Source organism: Sitophilus oryzae, unplaced genomic scaffold (genome assembly GCF_002938485.1).
Source record: "Sitophilus oryzae breed Bouriz unplaced genomic scaffold, Soryzae_2.0 scaffold_1718_pilon_pilon, whole genome shotgun sequence".
In the NCBI taxonomy this organism is placed as follows: Eukaryota; Metazoa; Arthropoda; class Insecta; order Coleoptera; family Curculionidae; genus Sitophilus; species Sitophilus oryzae.
In genome coordinates, this window is record NW_022146411.1 from 832,602 (window position 1) to 845,796 (window position 13,195).

General features: G+C 31.0%; 1 protein-coding gene across 1 annotated transcript in view; it reads left to right on the forward strand.

Annotated features, from left to right (window-relative positions):
- Positions 1–13,195, forward strand: part of LOC115881411 (furin-like protease 2) — a 664,870-nt gene that overhangs the window by 469,242 nt on the left and 182,433 nt on the right. The window lies entirely within an intron of this gene.

A 13,195-nucleotide genomic window follows, 5' to 3' on the forward strand; every position in this document is an offset into this window, starting at 1 on the left:
AGGTTTCGGGTGGATCCCAACATAGTGACGATGAGGATCCCGAAATGTCCTGCCCCATTGCCACCCTTTCTATTTTTAATTAAAACTGAACAGGTAACAATGCAAAATCAGGCAAATGCCAACGTACCTTAAGTTGTCATTTGTCATTCTATAATGTTGTCAAATTGTATTTTCTAAACGGTAAGCTCGCGGTTGGGCTTTTTCCTTATTCGAACCAGTTTTAAATTACAAAAATACATTTCGAGGACACTAAGCGTAGTACTATAACATAGCAATGTAGGTAGCACAACAAATTAGATTGGTGTAGCGTTTTTTAAACCACTACCACTGCGAACGGCAGCTTTTCATCGGAGAGCAGTCGTGGATAAGGTATTTCACTAGAGAGAAAATTAATCAGTAATAATTAACAAAAGATATATAGATATTGGGCGCCAGGCATGTACAGAGAAAGAAAACACAGTTGTATAATACTTAAAACTAATGACTATATTTATTCATGACGTTCTTTGCTGATACATGACATTGTAGAGTTCTAGTAAATATACAGTGGTTATATGTCAAAGAAAGTGGTGGTAAGAGTCGTACTAAATATCAATGAAAACAACTACGATAAAATACAGGACATGTAAAGTTTAAGAGAAAATATGAAATGTAGCATTACTTTAATTAATTTAATATATTCCATATGATGCTAAATCGAAAATATTACAACCTGTAGATTCTAGAATCTATGTTTGATTATCCATCTATTAAAATAGTGCAATAATATCTATAAAAGTAATACCATTACAAGACGTAATGCAATGAAACCTAAGATCTAAATTATATTTTAAAGATTATATCGACATGAATGTTCTTAACAATCTAACCACTGAACATAGTCTGTACGATATTACTTAAGATGTACGTTATTGTTTAAGACTGAAAATGTTTTAGATGTTAAATGTAAAACTAGAACTTAAATATACACTTAGCTGTTCTTTTATGTAACCTTGCTTCAAACAGTAGCAGCGTGAGGTGGTCTAGCATCTCTGTACTGTCTGTCGGCGATCCTGTTGGTCAAAACAACAAAAGGGGCCAGATTGAGGACACCATGAATCCTTACAGCCGTAGCTACTGACTCGGCTTAGAAATGGGAGTGAAGCATAATGTGACTCAAGCTACATCCACGCTGTGGCACTTAGATGTAAGAAAAAATCGTTCTTACTGGGGACACTCGTCCACAGGACATCTGTTCATAAGATAATGTCTGTACATAAGGCACTACCCGTACCTTGGACACAGTCCGTACCTTGGACACAGTCCGTACCTTGGACACAGTCCGTATCTTGGAAATAGTCCGTACCTTGGACACAGTCCGTACCCTGGACACAGTCCGTACCTTGGACCCTAAAAATATGAAACTCTTGTTTAAAACCAAACAAGGTCTAATAAACAAAATAAACCTACCTCGAAATACTTCCGAGGGCTCAATAAATAATAAACAACATGTCCTTTCTTCCATGTGACATTCTGGAGGACAAAAGAAAAGGGACGCCAACGTGCCAGCAAAACACAAATACAAGTTGGGACATCCGTAACTCTACCCTAAAAATATTCAATAATAATATCGAATCTATAAAAGGTAATAACTCATCTTTACCTGTAGCCTCGAAATAGCAGCTGATTCAAATTATACAGCAAGACTTAATCACCATTTCCAAAAGCTGGCATACAACAGAGCGTCAAAACAAAGTGAGGTTAAGCACGGAGACAGTTGACAGAAGCGATGTTGACAGCGCCTCCTCAGAGCAATAACAGGGTTGTGTGTCGAACGATAACAGGGTTGGCGACTAGGGAACGTAAAAATTACGCGTCAAATAAACTATCCGGCCTGAACGAGAGGGAATCCGGTGATGATAGGCCAGACATCATATATTATATATAAAAAAGACATGTAACGAACTAAAAACGTTACATTGGACAATGATAAAATCACAGGTTGACAACTAAAGGTATGTTGACATTTGAATGGTTTTGCATTGTTATCTGTTTTAAAGCATTGTAAAGTTTTAATTTAAAAATAGATTCAGTTTTTCTTAATTACTTAAAATCCGGCAATCGAATTGTCCAAAATTGTTCAAATTTCGCATGTGTATTCAGCATAAGCAGACCTTCAAAAAGCCTATTTACGACTTAGCTATAAAATTAATAGGGGAGTCAATATTTGGACAGTTCAAAATTTGCATGAGATTTTCTATATTTCCAACGGCGATGCCACCACCCGGTATACTTACTATCTAATCTTATTTATTGAGGAATCTTTATAAATTTATATATTACAAAGAAATCTATTTTTATTTTGTATTTTTATAATTGAAGATATTAGTACCAAAAGATGTTAACTAACATTTTTGCAAAAATTGTAATATTTTACCCAATAAGTTGTTAACTCCCACTCTTATGTTAGAAAACCCTAATATGCAAGATGACAATAGTTACACCGATACGGGAATTTTTAAAAATGTTATTTACACATAGTAACAGTCAAACATGACAGTAGAAGGATATTTTAATAAGTAACAGACAGTAGACAAAAATTGCATATCAATAAATTAATATAAAATAAAATATTCTGCAAGTTTGTTTTTTCTTGTAAGTAAAAAGTAAAAAAAAGTAAAAATGTCATCGATATAAATATAACCAGCATATGGTTTCCAGTTATTTTTCACCAGACTAGACAAACCGTGAAATATCAAGAAATATGATAAAATGATAACATAAAATAAAACATTCTACAAGTTTCTTTCTTTTTATAAGTAAAATATCTCTATATAAATATAATCAGGATAAGTTTCAAGCTATTCTTCACCAGACTATAGAAATTGTGAAATATCGGGAAATATTATAAAATGATTAATTAACATAAAACAACACAAAATATTCTATAAGTTTTTTCTTTTGTATAAGAAAAAACTATATGGGCTAAGTCTATATAAATATCAACAGCCCTGTCAATTTAGCTATTATATTTAAGTATTTACTAAATCGTCTTTACTAGTTTTTACATCCAATGGGTAGTGTGGTAGAATGCTCGAGAGTTAACTTTTGGAGAAGGTGATCCAAGAACGAAAGAAAATAAACAAGCAACAATGAGCAAATGTCGAAAACTTGTAATTAGCACAAAGATAAGATGTTGGAACATAAATAAGTTACTTTTTACATTTTATTCAGAACTTTTCCGTTTTTTATTATTATTCTGGAGAAAAATTACTTTACTTGTTACTGCCATTACTCGCTGACGAGTGTTAGACACGCATCAGAAGATGGTTACGCAAGGCGTTTTTTTTAACGAGCTTCTCTATGGCTGACAAGCCCGATACGTGATGTTATCTCTCTTCCGCACTCCGAAAATTTAAAAATCTCATTACTATTTGCTGAAGAAAGATGAGAACAAGAAGAAACAAAAAGAAGAAACAAAATGACAACCAATTTGTATTTAAAACACGTTACCCTTCCTTCTGGACACATATTGCAGTTTAACTATCAATACTACATACTGGAACTTTGTTTTACAAAATAATACACTCAGATGCAAAAAAAACGCAACGGAGAAATTTTTGGTCAAATTTAAACTGTTGTATTTTTGTTATTTTTAGCCAAATTTGCATGCATTTTTTAGCAAACTGTATATAATTACATCAACTTTAATTCGTAAACTCAGTTTTTTGTCAACTTTAGTAATTGACATATTATACAAGGTTAATCGAGGGTTTGTTTTTTTTATCATAACTTTAAAACACCCTGTGCAATAATTTCTTGTGTAAATTTTCCTAAAATATAATTTTACGGTAAGAACCATGTCTCCTGAGCATTTTTTTTTTTGGATCACGTCAATGCATCCTTTTGTTAATTTTTAAGAACGAAATGAACTGATCACGATTAATTTACAATTTTTTCAATTATCATTACTTTTGATGTAATTTTTAAAAAAGACCAGATGGTTTTGGTGACTATTGTCGTAACGTCATAGTACGCTGCCTCGGATACCTATACTAAATTTAAAAAAAAAACGTTAAAGACTAACAATACAGTCCTGGTTTTAATAAACATTAATAACGATAACAGAACTAACGATATTAAGAAAAACATCTGTAATACTGAAGTATACAAGCAGAAAAAAAAATATTCTAAAAAATACCCTAATACTTTGTATTGCCTCCCCTGGCTGCTATAACAGCCTGTATACGTTTGTTCATACTATCATTGAGGCTGCATATATCATATTGCGTTATGTTTTCCCATTCTTCTTTAAGGACCAAGCGAAGTTCATTTAATGAAGCTGAAAACGCTTCGCGACCTCTAACCCTCCTGCCAAGCATTTCCGAAATGTCGAACATGATGGGCAGTTCATAGTAGTATATAGTTCACAATAATCACCAAAGCTGCCTTGTCAAATTGAAAAAAAATCAAAAATAAATTTTAATTGAAAAAATTGCAAATTGTTGGTGGCAACTTCATTTCGCTCTTAAAAATTAACCGAGGCATGTATTGACATGATCCAAAAAACAAAATGCTCAGGAGATATGGTTCTGACCCTAAAATTATATTTCAGGAAAATTTACACCCGAACTTATTGCACAGGGTGTGTCAAAGTTAGGGTAAAAAACAACCCCTCGATTAACCCTGTATAATATGCCAAATACAAAAGTTTATAAAAAACTGAGTTTACAAATTAAAATTGATATGATTATATACAGCTTACTAAAAAATTCATGAAAATAGAGCTAAAAATAATAAAAATATAACAGTTTAAATTTAACCAAAATTTTCTCCGTTGTTTTTTTGCATCTGAGTGTATATTAAATACTTTTTTGTTTTTGAATGATTACAAAAGTTCCCTAGTTACAAATGGAGATGTTCTCTCCATTACAACACTACCCATAGCTAAATTCGTACTCGTGTTGTTCTCTTCAAAGTTACTTAGTCCATTAAATAAAATGTAAAGAGTAAATCGAATCCTAAAACGTTCAAACTTGTTTGTCAGATCAAATGATTGTTCCAATATAAATAAAATCATATTACGAACGTCCAATAAATCTTCGTATATTCAATTCACTCAAGACTCTACTCTATTGGCTCCTCTCTACGGCCAATTTAACTGTTACAGAAATGCGATCGCTCCCCATAAACAGCGGCATTGTTGTGTTCCCTGCAAACAAAAAGGGCATTACCTTTTCAGTCAACATTATTTACCACAAGAAAACACCCAAATGATAATTTTAAAATAGCTGGTCATTTCAAGACAGGATAATAAATTATCAGAGCGACTTGTCGATTTAATTAATTAGTTTTACAAATAAATAAGCCTATTTTTAAAATTTAGATGCTTCTTAAGGTTGATTCTTACTATACCTTCCATATCAGCTCCCTTCCGTTTACATAAAATATTATATCATGGAAATGAATAGGACAATGCACACTATCCGTTCCGTTTCCCTTCCGTTCCATATCCTTTCCTTCCATACATTTTTTTGGCGGACGGACTGAAGCGTATCGGAAACAGCGTTGTCAAGTTCTTACATTTGTACCAGCTCTGGTAAAATTTTGCTGATATTTATTTTTCTTTCGCCTCTTAATTAAATCTATTTCCTTTTTCAAAAGATTTAGACAAATTTTTAAAATAAAACTTTCGTAATGATACAAATTGTACAATAAAAAGTATGGAACTGATACGGAAGCTTACGTATAGCGTCAATACAATAAAAATACGGAACGAATATGGAATGGAAACGGAAGGTATAGTGAGAATCAACCTTTACCGTTTTAATATTTACATATTTAAGACAAGACTCTGTTTCTGGAAACAAGACTAGGTTTTTTAATACTAAAATGCCACTGTATTACCCCTTTTTTCCAGAAATGAACCCGCCAGAAACTGTACAAATATATTATTTAAGATTTTGTTTATTCCTCTCAGTATTTTAATAATTTTTAACACTAAATAAATTTGATTTGAATTGTTTTCTTATTATTTAATTACTTAACGTTCCAATTTAGTGAACTAGTAACTAAACCAGCTAAAGCTGTCACCAAGCTGTCACACCTATTACACCAAAGTGTTGCATTCAACTAAATATGCGAATAAATAATTGAATATGCTTTTAAGGGTTACTGAATATTACTATTACTGAAAGTAGCTAGTTATGTTTCAGGGAGATGTTTTAGATTACAGTCCTTTATGGTACAAACAAATCTAAATTATATATTGCGAGTATATCTATTAGCAAAGTCCTTTCATCCGAAAAGCAGCGGTATGTAGTTTACATAAAAAACATCCGTGAAGTAAACACACTGAAGATGCTAATTCAGATATTTCTTTTGCTATTATAACTTAGGACGATTTAATTATGCTTGTCACATTAATATGATGTTCACTGTAGTTACTGAAAATATTATTATTAATTAAAATAAATATTATTTATTTCTTATTCTTATGCTTTTGAGTAATAATTTTTTATTTGAGGATAGTTAAAGCTCTTCTATATAAAAGCTCTTCTAAAAGTGAGTCTTAAATAAGTGCAACTATTTTTATGGACGGTATATTTCGAGTCCGAAATATGTCTATGAGGTTCTTTTCGGGAAAACGAAATTTTGAATATTTGGATGTTTTTTTAATTTTTGGGTAAAAAACTTAGTATCTTCAGAATATGGCAACATAGGTAGTAGACTAAATTTACAAGAAACGAGAAAAACCCACATTCTAAACCACAAATATTACTGAGAAAACCTAGAACAGAACCAGGGAAAATTTAAGCAAAAATTCAATTTTTTGGAAATGTTCTTTAGGACGTAAAACATCTCGGTTATTTTGGACTTATTTGAAAAACGGTAAAGAGAAAATATGTTTCTTTTATCGAGATCTACCATCCCTAAAAATATTTGCATTATTTAAGCTGTATTTTGTTTTAGTTTTTTTCTGTTTTTTGTTTATCTGCTGTTTGGATCAGTTATTGATTACATGGTAATTCTTTCTGTTTAATTCTTATCCACAAAATCTTTTTGAATATCCACTAAGTTGTAGGTTTTAGAAAAATTTTAGTTAATACTATTTTTAATAGAAAAGTGCGTATCATATTTAGTGATATTATGATCAATATGCAAGAATGCAAAATTGACGTGTAGCAATTTTAAAGTTATATAGCATTTATTATATTTTTGTTATTTTTTTATCTGTGTTTAGTATCATTGGCAAAAAAAAATTTGGGACTTTGTATAATAAACAAAATCAATGCAACAAATTACTGCACTTACTTAAAACCGTAGATCGTTTATTTTATTAACGTTAGTTAAGTTGTTAGTTTTCTGCTTATACTTACATTGACGTGTACTAAAAATTCGCTACATACCCGCATAGTGAGAAAATACACTGAAGTTTATTGATTAGAGCTAATCTATTTTTACATTAAGAGTTTCATATAATATTATACAGGGTGATCCGAACTGTATTCCGGAAACTTCGGCAGCATATTCTGCAGATAAAAATAAGTAAAAAAGTTTGTTTAAATGTATGTCCTAAAATGCTCAGTTTCGGAGATACAGGGTGTAGAAGTTTCATTTTTATTTCAATTTTTACCAAATAATATCTGAAGTAACGTCATTATTTGCAGAAAACTTGGTGTCTGGTAGTTTTTTGACATGAAAAATTTGATTTTGATGTCAATATGACTCCTACTTGTAGAAAGCGCCACCTACATGTGTTTTAATTGTTTTGAAGAGTAATAAGTTTTCGCCCAAACTGTATAAAACTATTCTTTGAAAAAATATACGTTTCCGTAACTTTTTACGTAAAAAATGTCCCTTGGTAAAAATCGCTGCGAGCAAGCGTTCTCAAGATATTTAGAATAGAAATAGTAAATATATGTCATTATTGAGAAAACATAAACACGTTGGGTAAAGATAGTTATTTGACTGAAATAATACATTTGGATTTTTTTAAATTAATCATAAATTATTCTGCGAAGAAATGATCCAAACCAAACCAAATAAAACAGTTTTTGTTGAACTTTTGACACAAAAACATTTCAAATTTGTTTTTCAGTCTAAAAACTATTTAGGCAACATGTTTAATTTATATCAATGATGATGATCAATGATGTATTGATAATTTCGATTCCAAATATCTCGAGAACCAGTACTCGTAGAGATTTTTGCCAGGAGACCTTTTTTACGTAAAAATCGTCGTAAATATATATTTTTACTCTGTACTTTTATACAGGTACGGATGAAAAGTTGTTACTCTTCAAACCAGTTAAAAATTATGTAGATGGCGCCCTCTACAAGTAGGAGTCATATTGACACCAAAATCAAATTTCTCATGTCAAAAAACTCCCAGATACCAATTTTTATCTAAATATTTACATTACTTGAGAAATTATTTGGAAAAAATCGAAATAAAAATGAAACTTCTACACCTTGTATCCGAAACCAAGCATTATGGGACATACATTTATACGAACTTTTTTACCTATTTTTATCTGCAGAATATGCTGCCGAAGTTTCCGGAATACAGTTCGGACCACCCTGTATATTATAAGTATAGAATAATAAAATTCTAAATTCAAATTAGAAAAAAGTTTATTTTCTACTGTATCACTTTGGAGCTTTCAATATAACTTACGCCCAGTATTTTTTAGTTTAAATTTTATGGCATCTCTGTTTTCAAATCCCTATAAAATTGCCTTACTTCTTTGGCTTTATTTCATTCAACGGGTAATGTTATGCATAGTATATAAAGGTATTACAGGGCATAAGTAATACGTCCATGTCACTTAATGGAGTTCGCTGTGGATCGAGGCTTTTTGTGCAATGGATTGACGTGATTCAATTTCACGAGATTAATTTCAAATAAATTGAAAATTTGCTTAGGGTGGTGCGTTTTTGAAAGAATTTCTTAGTGCTCTTTTTTTGCTTTCAATATCCATTAATTCGATATGGAGAATTTCGATAAAGTATACATAAAATACGTACACTTTTTATCTATTTATCGAGCCAAATAATTTCTAATTTCATTAATAGCTTTTTATAATTAAATTTGCGCGTTTATTGCAATTGTTTTTTTCCATTTTAATTATTTTTTTTTAATTGATTTTATAGATGATATTGTATATAAAGCCACTAATTTTATTATTGCTATGAGTAGATATACGTAAATACACAATTTCAGTTATTACTTACACAGCTACTAATGCAAAGCGTTAAAAAGGTAGAATCGCATTTAAAATATAGAATCAACAGCTATCACATTTTGGTTTGAATTTTGTTATATTTTAAGATAATAAAAAAAACAGGCAAATATTCCTTGACCCAAAAATTTTCAGATTTTTACAAACTTAGTCATACACTAGTCAGTGAAAACACTAGAAATAGCTTATTTGTCAAGATTTGACAACTTAGAGTGTTGTTCTTAGAGTACCTATGAGTAGCTCAGAAAATTTGAAGTATTTGTTTTATCGTATTTTAATGAAAGCATTTTATTCCAAGACATATTTTGTAAATTGTATATATTGGCAGATCTTTGCGAAAAAGGCTTGAGACTTGGCTCTTTTCGTGTTCTTATTTATTGTACTATCTGGTTATGTTTGTGCCATTTTTTGCTCTTTGTCAATATCGATATTCCCTAAAAGCAAAAGCAAAACAACATGACCAAATTGAACGTACAGGGTCTAGAGAACATCACTACCGGAAGCCATCAAAAAGAATCACCTCTACCAATAACTTCAATCTCAATCTTGGAAACTGAACAAGGCTGGACACAATTAAGGGATGCGATTCATAAAACCAGCGAAGCAGTACTGGGAAAGTCAAACAAAAAGAAACAACCAGACTGGTTTAACTAAAAGCAACCGCATATACAGGCTTTGTTGGAACAAAAGCATAGAGCACATCAAGCAGTGACTGCAAATCCACACAATCCAAGGCTTATAGACAGCTTTAAAGAAGCCAACAACACGCGTCGAAGAGAACTGCGCCAACTAAAGGATAACTGGTGGTCACAAAAAGCGAATCAGATTCAAGAGTACGCCACGCATCACGATTATCTTATATTCTTCGAGGCTGTAAAATAAGTATACGGTCCAACCAAGAAGGTAAGCTGCCCAATCATGGCACAAAATGGCGAACTTCTAAAAGAGGAAGAACAAATCAGAAACGGCTCACAAAAAAAATCGCAGAAAAGCTCATGAAAGAAAACCTTGCGTGACCATCTTCTGATGCGTGTCAAATACTCGTCAGCGAGTAATGGCAGTATATATAGTATTTCCTATTAAAATATTCTTTTTTATACCTACATATTATGTAAAAATGTGGTCCATTGAATAAAAAAATAAGAATTAAGTGTATTTCAAACCTTGTGAGATCGAAAAAGGGTTTTAATAGGACTGAATAGATTATTTCGAGGAGACCCATCTTTTCATGATATTTTGACGACGTTTCGTGCACTACTAAACCCCATTATCAATGAATCAAATCAAGAAATCGTCTTATTTAAAAGAAATTCGGCGTGTCGATAGATTGGACCAAGGCCACCTTGACCGTTTAGACACGTGTCACTGTGACAGTTGGTTTTGACGTAAGAAACTTGAAAAGGTTGATGTCCTTCGATTGCGACCAAATTTAGAGGGTAGGCAATGTGAGCGACGCGACGGTCCAACCCTGCAATTGAATACGACGTTTTGTTTACATTTTCATCAGGGTGAGAGTAACGATTCGATATTGAAAATTGTGGGACAATTTCGGTATAATTGGGGACGTGACGTAGTAACGTATTTGTAAGAATATTTAAAAAAAGTATTTGGGGGATATTTTTCTGTTTTTACTTGTATAAATAAATACTTAAAAAGTATATGCACGTTTTTGTATATACTTTTAATTTTAAATTTAGTTGAATATGCCTAGAGTTGTTTTTTATTATATTTCTAAATTTAATTATTTAATAAACCTTATGGAATATATAGTATATCATACATTTTTAAACAGAAAACAGACATCAGAATTTCAAGTTTTACTCAATGTCCTTTTTCTTATAAACTTCTGTAATATAAAACGTATAATACTTTGTACATAACTTCTTCAATATTATCCGTTTTGCTACATAAATGTATATTAAATTATATATGAAATGGGAAAAGTTGGTTCGAGAAGTTTAGTGATGGTCAGACTTTTCTAAAATAATCTCTAAGTATTGTTACGATTCTGGTGTAGTTACTGATAAGATAAGCTGCATTTTGTTTCAGTTTTTTCTTTTTTTTTTTTTTTGTTCAGTGCTTTTTAGAAACATTTGGGCAATGGTGGGGCATATTTTAAAAATATTCTTTCATACTTATACATTTATACTTTGACATTTTTGCAGGATGTTAAATATGTTTTTGTCAAATATATTACATTATTTTCATTTTTAAATTAAGTAGTACTTTTTTTACGCAGTGGATTTTGTAATAATTTCACGTCCTAAAATCATAAACAATACCGAGTGTATTTTTTATTTTTCATTTTAACACTTTCCAAATTTATTTGTTTAATCCTATTAATTGTAAATAATTTTATAAAATTAATTAATATATTATATATACCGGGTACGTCTCAAAAGTGGCTCACCCTTATATTTTTTTTTAATTTTTTTAGATAAAAAAACGAGATTTGGTATGTTAGTCTGTGACATAAATTAGGATTGATTGGCATATTTAATTGTTTTTGATCACTTTCTGTTTCACCAGAGATGACTACAACTTTTTATTTTTAAATGGCACCCTTAGTAACATAAATGGCATACTCTGAATAGAATGACATATCATATGTGAACTTTTGACATTTTCTCATATGGATTTTTGATACAATTTAACTTGAAATACCGAGTGTGTGGTACCAAATTATTCATAAAATGCTCTTTCCATTTGAAAAAATTGAGACATGATTAGAAGTACGATTTAGGCATCTTTTAATCGGCCAGGATAAGACACGAAAAACATTATACAGGATCAAATCTATTTTTCCAAGGCTCCTTAAAATTAGTGTTTTTATTACAGCCATGGCACTCTAGATTGAAATTTATAATACAATTTCTTTTAAAGCAAATATGTCAAAAGTTTACATATAATATGTCATTCTGTTCAGAGTGGCATTTTCTATCGAATAAAATAAAAAAAAACACCGAGAGTAAATTTAAAAATCAAAAGTTAATTATATTAATTTTTTATAACGGTTGTTTTTAGACTTGGGTCAATGCAAAACAATAAAATGGCGTTTATCTCATCAAGAAGGCCGAAATCGACAAAATATCAAGATACAACTTTTAATCAGCATTAAACTGCTTACACTATTTCTAGCTAACAAGAAAAAAAAGTCAGTGGCGTACATGTTTTTTTTAGAAAAATATTTCCGTAATAACCCATATGCACGTCCCTGGGGAATAATTCGACATTTTTTAGCTTTAAAATATGTCGCATTTATAGTAACTTTAACCATCAAAATTTTATTCAAAACGCTAAAAGTACTTGGAAAAAAATTATCACAAATCGAAAAAATATTAAGACTTTAACACCCTGTAGCTACGAGACAAAGCATAATCGGGCCTATGTTGATATGAAAAATAAATATTATTTTTACGTGAGGAATCTCCCCACGAGAGATGGCACATGTTTTTTGAAACACCCTGTATATTCATTATTAATTCATTTTTGTTTCCTAAAACATTTTGATTAAAAGAAAATATGTAAAAGTCGGCAACGCTTAATCAAGATCAGCTTAATCACGTGACTAAAATGTATTTGGTATGATATACCGGATGCGTCTCAAAAGTAGCTCACCCCTATATTTTTTTATTTTTTTTCAGATAAAACAACAAGATTTGGTTTGGTTTGACGTATTCAATTGTTTTGGGCTCTTCCTGTTTCGCTCGAAATGACACGTTTCTAGCATTAAAATTTGTCGCACTTATAGTAATTTCTACCCTCAAAATTTCATTCTAATCGCTAAAAGCACTTGGAAGAGGATTATAATAAATCGAATTAAAATGAAGACTTTAAATCCCCTGTAGCTACGATAAAACAAAGCATAATCGGACCTATGTTGATAAAAGAAGTAAATCATATTTTTACCTGGAGAATCTCCCCACGAAAGAAGGCGCCTGTTTTTTTAAACACCCTGTATTTATTGATTT